The sequence below is a fragment of the Bombina bombina genome, chromosome 1, assembly GCF_027579735.1.
Source record: "Bombina bombina isolate aBomBom1 chromosome 1, aBomBom1.pri, whole genome shotgun sequence".
NCBI lineage: Eukaryota > Metazoa > Chordata > Amphibia > Anura > Bombinatoridae > Bombina > Bombina bombina.
The window spans coordinates 495,273,986-495,287,830 of NC_069499.1; the positions used below are offsets into that span (position 1 = coordinate 495,273,986).

Below are 13,845 nucleotides of genomic sequence, written 5' to 3' on the forward strand. Positions count from 1 at the left end.
CTTTATTGGGGCCTAGTTTTTTCCACATGGCTGGCTTAAATTTTGACTAGAAACAATTTCCACTGTTGTAGTATAAAAGTTACAGTTGGTGCAGTTAAAATTACAAACTGTGACATCCAGCTTCCCTCAAAGGCCCTCTGAATGCTATAGGACATCTCTAAAGGGCCCAAAGGCTTTCCAAAGTCGTTTATTGGGGAAGGTAGGGCCACAGCTTGCTGTGGCAGTTGGTTGTGACTGTTAAAAAACGTCTATTTCGTTTTTTTGATCCGTTTTTTGAACTAAGGGGTTAATCATCCATTTGCAAGTGGGTGCAATGCTCTGCTAACCTATTACATACACTGTAAAAATTTTGTTTGATTTACTGCATTTTTTCACTGTTTTTCAAATTCTGACAAAATTTGTTTCTCTTAAAGGCACAGTACCGTTTTTTATATTTGCTTGTTAACTTGATTTAAAGTGTTTTCCAAGCTTGCTAGTCTCATTGCTATTCTGTATAAACATGTCTGACATAGAAGAAACTCCTTGTTTATTATTTTAGAAGTCATGGTGGAACCCCCTCTTAGAATGTGTACCAAATGTACTGATTTCATTTTATGCAATAAAGATCATTTTCTGTCTTTAAAAAAATTATCACCAGAGGAATCTGACGAGGGGGAAGTTATGCCGACTAACTTTTCCCACGTGTCAGACCCTTTGACTCCCGCTTAAGGGACTCACGCTCAAATGGCGCCAAATACATCTAGGGCGCCCATAACGTTTACTTTACAAGACATGGCGGCAGTCATGGATAATACACTGTCAGCGGTATTAGCCAGACTACCTGAACTTAGAGGTAAGCGAGATAGCTCTGGGGTGAGACAAAATGCAGAGCATACTGACGCTTTAAGAACCATGTCTGATACTGCCTCACAATATGCAGAAGCTGAGGAAAGAGAGCTTCATTCAGTGGGTGATGTTAATGACTCAGGAAAGATACCTGATTCTAATATTTCTACATTCAAATTTAAGCTTGAACACCTCCGCGTGTTGCTTAGGGAGGTTTTAGCTGCTCTGAATGACTGATACCATTGCAGTGCCAGAGAAATTGTATAGACTGGATAAATACTTTGCAGTGCCGGTGTGTACTGATGTTTTTCCAAATACCTAAAAGGTTTACAGAAATTATTAATAAGGAATGGGATAGACCAGGTGTGCCGTTCTCTTCCCCTCATATTTTTAGAAAAATGTTTCCAATAGACGCCACCACACGGGACTTATGGCAGACAGTCCCTAAGGTGGAGGGAGCAGTTTCTACTCTAGTAAAGCGTACTACTATCCCTGTCGAGGACAGTTGTGCTTTTTTTTTTTTTTTTTAGATCCAATGGATAAAAAATTAGAGGTTACCTTAAGAAAATATTTATTCAACAAGGTTTTATCCTACAGCCTCTTGCATGCATTGCCCCTGTCACAGCTGCTGCGGCGTACTGGTTTGAGTCTCTGGAAGAGGCTTTACAGGTAGCGACTCCATTGGATGACATACTAGGCAAACTTAGAGCACTTAAGCTAGCCAATTCTTTTATTCTGATGCCATTGTTCATTTGACTAAACTAACGGCTAAGAATTCTGGTTTTGCTATACAGGCGCGCAGAGCGCTATGGCTTAGATCATGGTCAGCTGACGTGTCTTCAAAATCTAAGCTACTTAACATTCCCTTCAAGGGGCAGACCCTATCCGGGCCTGGTTGAAGGAGATTATTGCTGATATCACTGGAGGAAAAGGTCATGCCCTTCCTCAGGACAGGTCCAAATCTAGGGCCAAACAGTCTAATTTTCGTGCCTTTCAAAGCTTCAAGGCAGGTGCGGCATCAACTTCCTCTAATAATAAACAAGAGGGAACTTTTGCTCAATCCAAGACGGTCTGGAGACCAAACCTGACCTGGAAAAAAGGTAAGCAAGTAAAAAAGCCTGCTGCTGCCTCTAAGACAGCATGAAGGAACGGCCCCCTATCCGGGAACGGATCTAGTAGGGGGCAGACTTTCACTCTTTGCCCAGGCGTGGGCAAGAGATATTCAGGATCCCTGGGCGTTGGAAATTATATCCCAGGGATATCTTCTGGACTTCAAAGCTTCCCCCCCAAAAGGGAGATTTCACCTTTCACAATTATCTGCACACCAGATAAAGAGAGAGGCATTCTTACACTGTGTACGAGACCTCCTAGTTATCGGAGTGATCCATCCAGTTCCAAAGGAGGAACAGGGACAGGGTTTTTACTCAAATCTGTTTGTGGTTCCCAAAAAAGAGGGAACCTTCAGACCAATTTTGGATCTAAAGATCTTAAACAAATTCCTCAAAGTTCCGTCGTTCAAGATGGAAACTATTCGTACCATCCTACCACTGATCCAGGAGGGTCAATATATGACTACAGTGGATCTAAAGGATGCTTATCTTCACATTCCGATACACAAAGATCATCATCGGTTTCTCAGGTTTGCCTTTCAAGACAGGCATTACCAGTTGAAGCTCTTCCCTTGGGATTAGCTACAGCCCCAAGAATCTTTATAAAGGTTCTAGGGTCGCTTATGGCGGTCCTAAGGCCGCGGGGCATAGCAGTAGCCCCTTATTTAGATGACATCCTGATACAGGCGTCAAACTTCCAAATTGCCAAGTCTCATACGGACGTAGTACTGGCATTTCTGTGGTCGCATGGGTGGAAAGTGAACGAGGAAAAGAGTTCTCTATCCCCACTCACAAGAGTTTCCTTTCTAGGGACTCTGATAGATTCTGTAGAAATGAAAATTCACCTGACGGAGTCCAGGTTATCAAAGCTTCTAAATTCCTGCCGGGTTCTTCATTCCATTCCGCGCCCTTCGGTGGTTCAGTGTATGGAAGTAATCGGCTTAATGGTAGCGGCAATGGACATAGTGCCGTTTGCACGTTTACATCTCAGACCGCTGCAACTATGCATGCTCAGTCAGTGGAACGGGGATTACACAGATTTGTCCCCTCAACTGAATCTGGACCAAGAGACCAGGGATTCTCTTCTCTGGTGGCTATCTCGGGTCCATCTGTCCAAAGGTATGACCTTTCGCAGGCCAGATTGGACAATTGTTACGACAGATGCCAGCCTTCTAGGTTGGGGTGCAGTCTGGAACTCCCTGAAGGCTCAGGAATCGTGGACTCAGGAGGAGTCTCTCCTTCCATTAAATATTCTGGAACTAAGAGCGATATTCAAGGCTCTTCAGGCTTGGCCTCAGTTAGCAACTCTGAGGTACATCAGATTTCAGTCGGACAACATCACGACTGTAGCTTACATCAACCATCAAGGGGGAACAAGAAGTTCCCTAGAGATGTTAGAAGTTTCAAAAATAATTCACTGGGCAGAGATTCACTCTTGCCACCTATCAGCTATCCATACCCCAGGTGTAGAGCACTGGGAGGCGGATTTTCTAAGTCGTCAGACTTTTCATCCGGGAGAGTGGGAACTCCATCCGGAGGTATTTGCACAACTGATTCATCGTTGGGGCAAACCAGAACTGGATCTCATGGCGTCTCGCCAGAAAGCCAAGCTTCCATGTTACGGATCCAGGTCCAGGGATCCCAAGGCGACACTGATAGATGCTCTAGCAGCGCCCTGGTCTTTCAACCTGGCTTATGTGTTTCCACCGTTTCCTCTGCTCCCTCGACTGATTGCCAAGATCAAGCCGGAGAGAGCATTGTTGATTCTGATAGCACCTGCGTGGCCACGCAGGACCTGGTATGCAGATCTAGCGGACATGTCATCCTTTCCACCATGGTCTCTGCCTCTGAAACAGGACCTTCTACTTCAGGGTCCTTTCAACCATCCAAATCTAATTTCTCTGAGGCTGACTGCCTGGAGATTGAACGCTTGATTTTATCAAAGCGTGGCTTCTCCGAGTCAGTTATTGATACCTTAAGAAAGGCACGAAAGCCTGTCACCAGGAAAATTTACCATAAGGTATGGCGTAGATATCTTTATTGGTGTGAATCCAAGGGTTACTCATGGAGTAAGGTCAGGATTGCTAGGATATTATCTTTTCTCCAAGAAGGTTTGGAAAAAGGATTGTCAGCTAGTTAAGCGTCTGGCAGATGTTCCAGACGTTCAGGCATTTTGTCAGGCTTTAGTTAGAATCAAGCCTGTGTTTAAACCTGTTGCTCCACCCTCGAGCTTAAACTTGGTTCTTAAGGTTCTTCAAGGAGTTCCGTTTGAACCTCTTCATTCCATAGATATCAAGCTTTTATCTTGGAAAGTTCTTTTTTTGGTAGCTATTTCCTCGGCTCGTAGAGTCTCTGAGCTATCTGCCTTACAATGTGATTCTCCTTATCTGATTTTTCATACGGATAAGGTAGTCCTGCGTACCAAACCTGGGTTCTTACCTAAGGTGGTATCTAACAAGAATATCAATCAAGAGATTGTTGTTCCATCCTTGTGTTACACAATCTGGACGTGGTCCGTGCTTTAAAGTTTTACTTACAAGCTACTAAAAAGATTTCAAACATCTGCTTTGTTTGTTGTCTACTCTGGACAGAGGAGAGGTCAAAAGGCTTCGGCAACCTCTTTTTCTTTTTGACTAAGAAGCTTAATCCACTTAGCCTATGAGACTGCTGGACAGCAGCCTCCTGAAAGGATTACAGCTCATTCCAGTAGAGCTGTGGCTTCCACTTGGGCCTTTAAAAATGAGGCTTCTTTTGATCAGATTTGCAAGGCGACGACTTGGTCTTCGCTTCATATTTTTTCAAAATTTTACAAATTTGATACTTTTGCTTCTTCGGAGGCTATATTTGGGAGAGAGGTTTTACGGGCAGTGGTTCCTTCCATTTAAGTTCCTGCCTTGTCCCTCCCTTCATCCGTGTACTTTAGCTTTGGTATTGATATCCCACAAGTAATGGATGATCCGTGGACTGGATACACCTTACAAGAGAAAACACAATTTATGCTTACCTGATAAATTTATTTCTCTTGTGGTGTATCCAGTCCACGGCCCGCCCTGTCATTTTAAGGCAGGTAATTTTTAAATTTAAACTACAGTAACCACTGCACCCTATGGTTCCTCCTTTCTCGGCTTGTTTTCGGTCGAATGACTGGCTATGACAGTTAGGGGAGGAGCTATATTACAGCTCTGCTGTGGGTGTCCTCTTGCAACTTCCTGTTGGGAATGAGAATATCCCACAAGTAATGGATGATCCGTGGACTGGATACACCACAAGAGAAATAAATTTATCAGGTAAGCATAAATTGTGTTTTTAACCCCTAATCTGCCGCACTCCTGCATCGCAAACACTAGTTAAATTTTAATAACCCCTAATCTGCCATCCCTAACATCGCCGACACCTACCTACATTTATTAACCCCTAATCTGCCGCCCCCAACGTCGCCACCACTATAATAAAGTTATTAACCCCTAAACCTAAGTCTAACCCTAACCCCCCTAACTTAAATATAATTACAATAAATCTAAATAAAATTACTACAATTACCTAAATAATTCCTATTTAAAACTAAATACCTATAAAATAACCCTAAACTAGCTACAATATAACTAATAGTTACATTGTAGATATCATAACTACATTTTAACTAGGTACAATAGTTGTTAAATAGTTATTAACTACCTATTTAAAATAAAGACAAATTTACCTGTAAAATAAAACCTAACCTAAGTTACAATTACACCTAACACTACACTATAATTAAATAAATTAACTAAATTAAATACAATTAATTACAATTAAATAAAATTATCTAAAGTACAAAAAAACAAACACTAAATTACAGAAAATAATAAAATAAATACAAGATTTTTAAACTAATTACACCTACTCTAATCCCCCTAACAAAATAAAAAAGCCCTACCCTACACTAAATTACAAATAGCCCTTAAAAGGGCTATTTGTTTTAGTTAATTGTAGTAATTTTATTTAGATTTATTGTAATTATATTTAAGTTAGGGGGGTTAGGGTTAGACTTAGGTTTAGGGGTTAATAACTTTATTATAGTGGTAGCGACATTGGGGGCGGCAGATTAGGGGTTAATAAATGTGGTTAGGTTGCGGCGACATTGGGGATGGCAGATTAGGGGTTAATAAATATAATGTAGGGTTCGGCGATGTTGGGGGCATGTAGTAGTAGAGCTAGTGCGATGAAAACGTGACTACTTATCAGTGTAAAAACAAAATTGCGCATGATGGAATTCCAAAAATGGAATGGAGCTTGGGAATTATTATTTCAGATGATGAAATCAATGCAGTTGTGTAGCAGCCACGCCCAGATGGATGCTTGCTTGTAAATGAAAATGTGAGATTTTATGCCACTTGATAGATCACTATTTATCCCTTAACTTGAAGAGTGTGTACAGTTTCGGGTATGTTCTAGGACAGGGTTCTTCAAACCACGGGTCGCGACCCACTACTTGGTTGCATCACCGTGTTTACTGGGTCGCAAGCTTCAGGAGCACTGTTCCTTTTAAGATAGGCATGCCTTTAATTTAAAAAAAAAAAAAAAAAGGTTTAATTTTCATTGCGCACAGTCTGCTGTCAGTCTAAGTAGTTACTGTGGGCTACAGCAGCGTAATTGCTACTCAACTATTCTGCACACTGTTGGCACCTTAACATTTGATGCAGGTACATAAATTTGTGTTCTTACGTTGTCCCCTATTTGTTTTTCTCCACTCACTGTGCTGTTATAAGCTGATGCCCATACTTCTTTGTTATGGGAGCTGCAGAATTTGAGCATGCTGAAGGAAGTTATAAATCAATCTAGTAGTGAGTCTCTCCCATTTTTGGCTGTTACTGTCTAATTGTTTTACTTTCCCTGCTTCTCCTGGCTAGCTCACAGACAGAATCACAGCGTTGTTAACCATGGGGGCCGACAGGTTCTGTTGAAGGAATGCAGCCTTGGGGAAAAAAACTACTGTTATTGCTGAGAACAAAAAATAACATGCCCAGCACAGTATAATCTCATGCAATGTACTGCAGTTATTTTTTGGCAGCTGTGGGGTTAAATTGTGCTTTACAAATGGTCAGGCTGTGGAGGTGAGGAGGTTATGTGAGAGGAGCTGATCTGTGCTACTGCTTACTCTTCTGCCAGTTTGATTTACAGCAGCACCAATGTCTGCAGAAATAAGTTGGTATAAGGCCGTTACTGTGTTTAAATTGGGACTATTTAAGTATTATTAAAATGAAATAAAATGTGTAAATATATGTATGTGCGTATATACACACAGAGTAGGAAAACAGGCTTTTAATGGCTAATGTTATGCTTTTTAAGGACCAACCAATATTTTTAAACCATTGAAATATTTTTTAACATGTAATGCAGAGGCATCTTACTTAAAAAGTGTATATATTCTTTTCTTTATAGTGCCCACTGATTTAAAAACAGAGAAAAATAAAACATTTTTTCTCTCTCTTCTGTATATCCCCTCTCTCCTTTTTCCTATCTCTTCCCATCTCCCCTCCTCTTTTTTCACTTTCAATTTCCTCCTTTCTTCTCTATTTATGCCCACTCTTCTGTCCTCTCTCCTTCCATCTCTGGCTTTTCTTCTTTTTTCTCTCTTCCTTCTTCTGTGTGAGTGTGTTTGTTTGAGAGTGTGTGATGTGTGCTGTGTGTGTGTTGTATAAGAGTGTGTGGTGGTGAGTGTTGTATGAGAGTGTGTGGTGGTGAGTGTTGTATGAGACTGTGTGGTGGTGAGTGTTGTATGAGACTGTGTGGTGGTGTATGTTGTATGAGAGTGTGTGGTGGTGTGTGTTGTATGAGAGTGTGTGCTGGTGTGTGTTGTATGAGAGTGGATGCTGGTGTGTGTTGTATGAGAGTGGGTGCTGGTGTGTGTTGTATGAGAGTGTGTGGTGGAGGTGTGTGTGTTGTATGAGAATATGTGGTGAGGTTTGTGCGTTGTATGAGAGTGTGTGGTGTTTGTGTGTTGTATGAGAGTGTGTGGTGTTTGTATGTTGTATGAGAGTGTGGTGTGTGTTGTATGAGAGTATGTGGTGTTTGTGTGTTGTATGAGAGTGTGTGGTGTTTGTGTGTTGTATGAGAGTGTGGTGTGTGTGTGTTGTATGAGAGTATGTGCTGTATGTGCTTGTATGATTGTGTGTGTTGTATGAGTGTGTGGTATGTGTGTGTTGTATGAGAATATGTGGTGTTTGTGTGTTGTATGAGTGTGTGGTGTTTGTGTGTTGTATGAGAGTGTGTGGTGTTTGTGTGTTGTATAAAAGAGTGTGGTGTTTGTGTGTTGTATGCGAGTGTGTGGTGTTTGTGTGTTGTATGAAAGTGTGGTGTGTGTGTTGTATGAGAGTGGATGCTGGTGTGTGTTGTATGAGAGTGGGTGCTGGTGTGTGTTGTATGAGAGTGTGTGGTGGAGGTGTGTGTGTTGTATGAGAATATGTGGTGAGGTTTGTGCGTTGTATGAGAGTGTGTGGTGTTTGTGTGTTGTATGAGAGTGTGTGGTGTTTGTATGTTGTATGAGAGTGTGGTGTGTGTTGTATGAGAGTATGTGGTGTTTGTGTGTTGTATGAGAGTGTGTGGTGTTTGTGTGTTGTATGAGAGTGTGGTGTGTGTGTGTTGTATGAGAGTATGTGCTGTATGTGCTTGTATGAGTGTGTGTGTTGTATGAGTGTGTGGTATGTGTGTGTTGTATGAGAATATGTGGTGTTTGTGTGTTGTATGAGTGTGTGGTGTTTGTGTGTTGTATGAGAGTGTGTGGTGTTTGTGTGTTGTATAAAAGAGTGTGGTGTTTGTGTGTTGTATGCGAGTGTGTGGTGTTTGTGTGTTGTATGAGAGTGTGGTGTGTGTGTGTTGTATGAAAGTATGTGTTGTATGTGCTTGTATGAGCGTATGGTGTGTGTTGTGTTTGAGAATGTTGTATGAGAATGTGTAGTGTCTGTGTGTGTGTGTTTTATTACCTTTTACAACACTAAAGTTTGACTACAATTCCGGTTATCCTAGCCTTGGTGAAGGAATAATCTAGATTTTATTAAAGAGACAGAGACGAGTATTTTGCATAAGCCTTTTCCTTTACTTCTCAACAGCTATTCAAAGTAACATAATACAAGTTAAAAGTGTAACATAGAGATAACAGAAATGAATATGGTAACCAATGAGAAACAACCCTGAATGGTGTGATTCAGGGCAGACCAATCAGAAAAGTTCATTCTAGTATAAACAGTCCCAATAATATTCCAACTGCTTCTTTGAACTTTGGTGCTGGAAAAAATATGGTAGGAATCTTCAGAAATAAGTCCCAAAGAAAATACAAAAAACAAAAACAAGAAGCCTACAAAATAAAGAAAAATTCTTCCATGAAGACCATCGGGAAGGAACAGAGGTTGAGGATGAATTCCTGCAAAAGTTGAAGAAGCTTGTGTGTGATAATTTTGATCACAAAGATTATCCTCACATTCCCAAAGGAGGTTGAAATCCTGTAGAAGAGGAACCAGGAGCTGAAATAGATATAAATAAATTACTTGTCAAATAATAGATTTATAATTATAAAAATAAGAATTGCCCAAGGGTATGGGAATGGAGGGAAAATACTCATCTCTGTCTCTTTAATAAAATCTAGATTATTCCTTCACCAAGGCTAGGATAATTGGAATTTTATTACAAGGACAGAGACTCCTATTCTGAAAGTTTAAAGCTAGGCAAAAATTTAATCCAGAGGGAAAGAATTGATAAGTTTGAAATAAAACTGCCTGAAGACTGAATCAGATGACCAGTCTGCTGCATTTAGAATTTCTTGAAGGGAAGCTGATTTACAGAAAGCTTTAGAAGCAGCAGCTCCCCTTACTGAATGAGAAGACAAAGATTTATCTATATCTGCTTCATTCATGACCCATTTAATCCATCTACTGATAGAAGTAGAAGAGACAGGAGCATGAGGAGGAGAATAAGAAATTAAAAGTTGATTAGAAGAGGAATTTCTAAAGGGTAAGGTACGATTCTCGTATTCTTTCAGGCAATGAACCACACACACGGAAGGACAATCCGAAAAATAGGGATAAAAAATAGAAGACATGGATTTAGTTCTTCTTGAGGAGAAAACATTTTGGAAGAAAAATCAATAGCTTTCACATCTGATACTCTTCTATAAGATAAAAGGCAAAGAAGAGTAGCTAATTTGCAAGAAAGCTTTTTTAAAGAAAGAGACTGGTTAACTGGCCAAGATTGAAAGAGAGAGAAGATTAGGTTAAATCCCAAAATGAGGAATATTTGGAAGAAGGAGGTCTTTTAAGTTGGCCAATGGGCAAATTGTTGATTAGTTCATGACCAGCTGAAATAGCTGATCTATAGACATTGATAGATCTACATGTAGGCTAAACCGTCGTCAAATAAGGAAGTTAGAAAATTCAAGATCTCAGCTAGAGGAGTTGAAAAGGGATCCAAATGTCTTTGATCGCACCAGCTAGCCCATCTGGACTAGGAGCATAGATAACATTTCTTGATTCCTGGAGCCCAGGTATCCTGTAATAAAGATTTAGCTGATGCAGAAAGTCCTTCGGAAGTCCAGGATCCCCGGAAATTGTCCAAGATATAAGCTGGAGAGAACCTTAAAGAACAAGGTTGTGAAAACCTCCTAAGGGATCTAATAGGAGATGGGGAACAAGTGTAAGAAGTACCGGGCAAAGAAAGGACATCTCCAGAAGAGATGGGTACCACGATTGGATCGGCCAAAATGGAGATATCAACACCAGAGAAATCTTGTTCCTCCTGACAACATTCAGTATGCAAGGAATCATTTCAAAAGGAGGGAAGGCATAAGCTCCTTGAGGAGGCCAAGGCTGAAGGAAAGCATCCACTGCCAATGCTTCTGGATCCGGACGCCAGCTGAAAAAAGGAAGAATCTGATAATTCAGATGGGAAGCAAATAAATCTATCAAGAAGGGACCTCTGATAGATTGTAATTTGAGAAAGATATCTGGGTGTAATCTCCAATCGGTTGAGTCCGAAATATATCGGGAACACCAGTCTGCTGCAATATTGGAGAAACCTGAAATATACTCTGCTCGAACAGAGATAATGTTCTGAAGACATTGATGAACAAAATTCTTTGTTATATCTGATAGTTGTTTGGACCGAGTGCCACCCAAACGATTCAGATATCAGACTGCAGAAATAATGTCCATGCGTAAAAGAATCGAAATGGAATATTTCCGCTTGATAAAACTCTTTATTGCAAAGGAACCTGCACCTAGACAATTTAGGTGCAGTTTGCGTTCCGAGGAAGACCATTTGCCTCCCGTAATCTGGGAACCACATCTGGCACCCCAGCCCAATTTGCTTGCATCCGATTCGATAATAACATCTGGACCTTTTCCGAATATAGCTTTGCCATTCCATGCTTCTATATTGGAAAGCCACCAAATCAATTCTGTCCGTGCATCTTCTGACAAAGAGATTCTGTGAGAATAGGAAAAACCCTTCCTCAGATAAGAAATTTGTAATCTCTGTAATGCTCGATAATGAAGGGGAGCTGGGAAAATCGCCTGAATTGAGGCCGAAAGAAGACCCACAATTCGAGCGAGAGTTCTGATAGGGAAGAACTTTTTCTTTAGCAAATGAGAAATTTCTAATTTTATTTTATTCACCTTCTTCAAGGGAAGACTCAAAGTAGAAAGAGAGGTGTCTATTAGAAAGCCCAAAAACATTAGCTTTTGTGAAGGAATGAGAACCGATTTCTTGAAATTGATAAGAAAACCCAGGTTCTTTAAAATATCCATAGTTAGATCCAGATGAGAGAGAAGAATAGATTGGTCTTGATTCATTAGGAGGATATTGTCCAGATAAATAATTAGACAAACACCCCTCAATCTCAACCAAGCCACGGCAGGTTTTAACATTTTTGTTAATACCCAAGGGGCTGAAGAGAGTCCAAAAGGAAGACAGTTAAACTGCCAAATTTGATTTCTCCAAAGGAATCTGAGAAAATTGTGATGTGATGGATGAATGGGAACTGTCAAGTAAGCGTCTGTAAGATGTAGTCTTACTAACCAGTCTTTGTCCATAAGGCATACTCTTAGAAGATGAATCCCTTCCATCTTGAAATGGTTGTAAGACAGGAAGGCATTCAGATTCCTCAAATTTATAACGGGTCGAAGAGAACCTTCTTTCTTTCTCACAAAAAAACATGTTGCTGAGAAAATATTTTTTGTTGTTTGGGGCCAGTTCTATAGCCTGTTTAGAGAGAAGGTAATTTATCTCTGTGTCTAAGAGATTTGAATCTGTTTTTTAAAAAAATATCAGATTTGGAGGATGGGATTGGAAAGGAGGACAAATTAAGTCTAGAAGGAGACCTGAGACAGTCTGAATGACCCAAGTGTCTGATGTTATGGCTTTCCAATTTTTTCTGAAAAGGAATAAACGTCCCCCAACTTTATGTGGGAAAAAAATTATGTTGCGTGAATATAGGGAGCTTACCTGAGGAGAGTCTTGGATGGGATCTAGTTCTGAAGAATCTTGGTTTCCATGGTCGACTTCTTGATGGGAAGAAGTATGTTAGGGAGGGGTTTGGAGGAGGGAAGGCTTGAAACTGAGGTCTGTTTGAAAAGTATGGACGGCCAGGAAAACGACCTCGTCCTTTCCCAGCCCAGTCAAAAACACAATTGAAAGAAGGATAAAATACTTTCTTAGTGGTAGTTTATCCCTTATTCAAAGAGTTAAAGGTATTAACGTAGGTATTTAACTCTTTTAAGCCTAAGTCTCCAAATAATAAACCCTCAGCCTGGGGACCCATTTCTGTAGGGGCAAAGTCTGAAATTTTTGGATCTATTCTGCGTAAGATGATCCTTCTATGCTGTGTGGATAAAGCTGTATTAGCGTCCCCCAATAAATAAATGGACCTCTGGATCCATTGCCTCATAATCATATGGATCAATTAAAACTTTGTTAACAATGGCTTCTTCTGTAAGCTCACACATCTTAGTGATAGGTCCCAGAGTGTCTAGAAACCTATCTTGACATGCTTTGAGAAACTTATCAGGACCTTTCTTAATGTTAAAGTTTTTTGTACTAAAAAATTTAATAATATTAGCATCCACTTCTGGGGTAGCAGAAGATTTCTGTGGTAAATCAGGTCTGGGGCATTCTGCCCTAAGTGTAGATCTAGCTTTGGCCGATAAAGATTTTCTTAGGTAATGATCTAAAAATCTGGTCACTCTCTTAGAGGGTCTCCAATTAGAGGAGTGAGGATGTTGTAAATCCTCACGGTCTAGGTATTCTTTACCTTCATTATCAATAAGTCTCTTTTTATATTTTTTAACAGACTTTCTGAATTTTTTCTTTTTAGGGGAATAATCAGATGAGCTATCTGACAATTCTTGAGTATAAATAGATTGCCATGAATTATTATCATCATTAGGAATACTGGAGTCTGAAAACTCAGATGCAGAGATTAAATCTGCCTCCTTTTATTTACTTTTTTAGAAGGAGTAGCATCTTCAGATTCTGAATCAGAAGAAACAATTTTGTTCGTTTTAATACAAGATTTAACTCTAATGTCTGGGGTATCCAGACTGAAAACTCCTTTCTTCATTTTCTTTTGTAATAATACATTTTTAGTCAAATGTTTTTTCTTAGTTTTAGCTTTCTGAGGAGAAAAAGTATTCTCAATGGCAGTGTTGGAAACTGTCTGGGATTTATTCCTGTAATCTTTAATAGTATTATCCACATTGTCTGTAAAAGACCCCTCAGAAAAGGAATCTGACTCTTCATCAAACATTTTAAATTTAAATAGTTCAAATGTTAAATGAATATGTATATGTGAGGTAAATGGCAATAAACGATATAGTAGAAATTCAAGCAAATACCATGTAATTTTCCCCCCAAAATGATACCAGACTATTTAACAGGTTAATAA

The 13,845-nt window shown here is 39.9% G+C and overlaps 1 protein-coding gene across 1 annotated transcript in view; it reads left to right on the plus strand.

Annotated features, from left to right (window-relative positions):
* The window catches only part of DNAH7 (dynein axonemal heavy chain 7), a 784,664-nt gene that overhangs the window by 257,486 nt on the left and 513,333 nt on the right, over positions 1 to 13,845 (plus strand). The window lies entirely within an intron of this gene.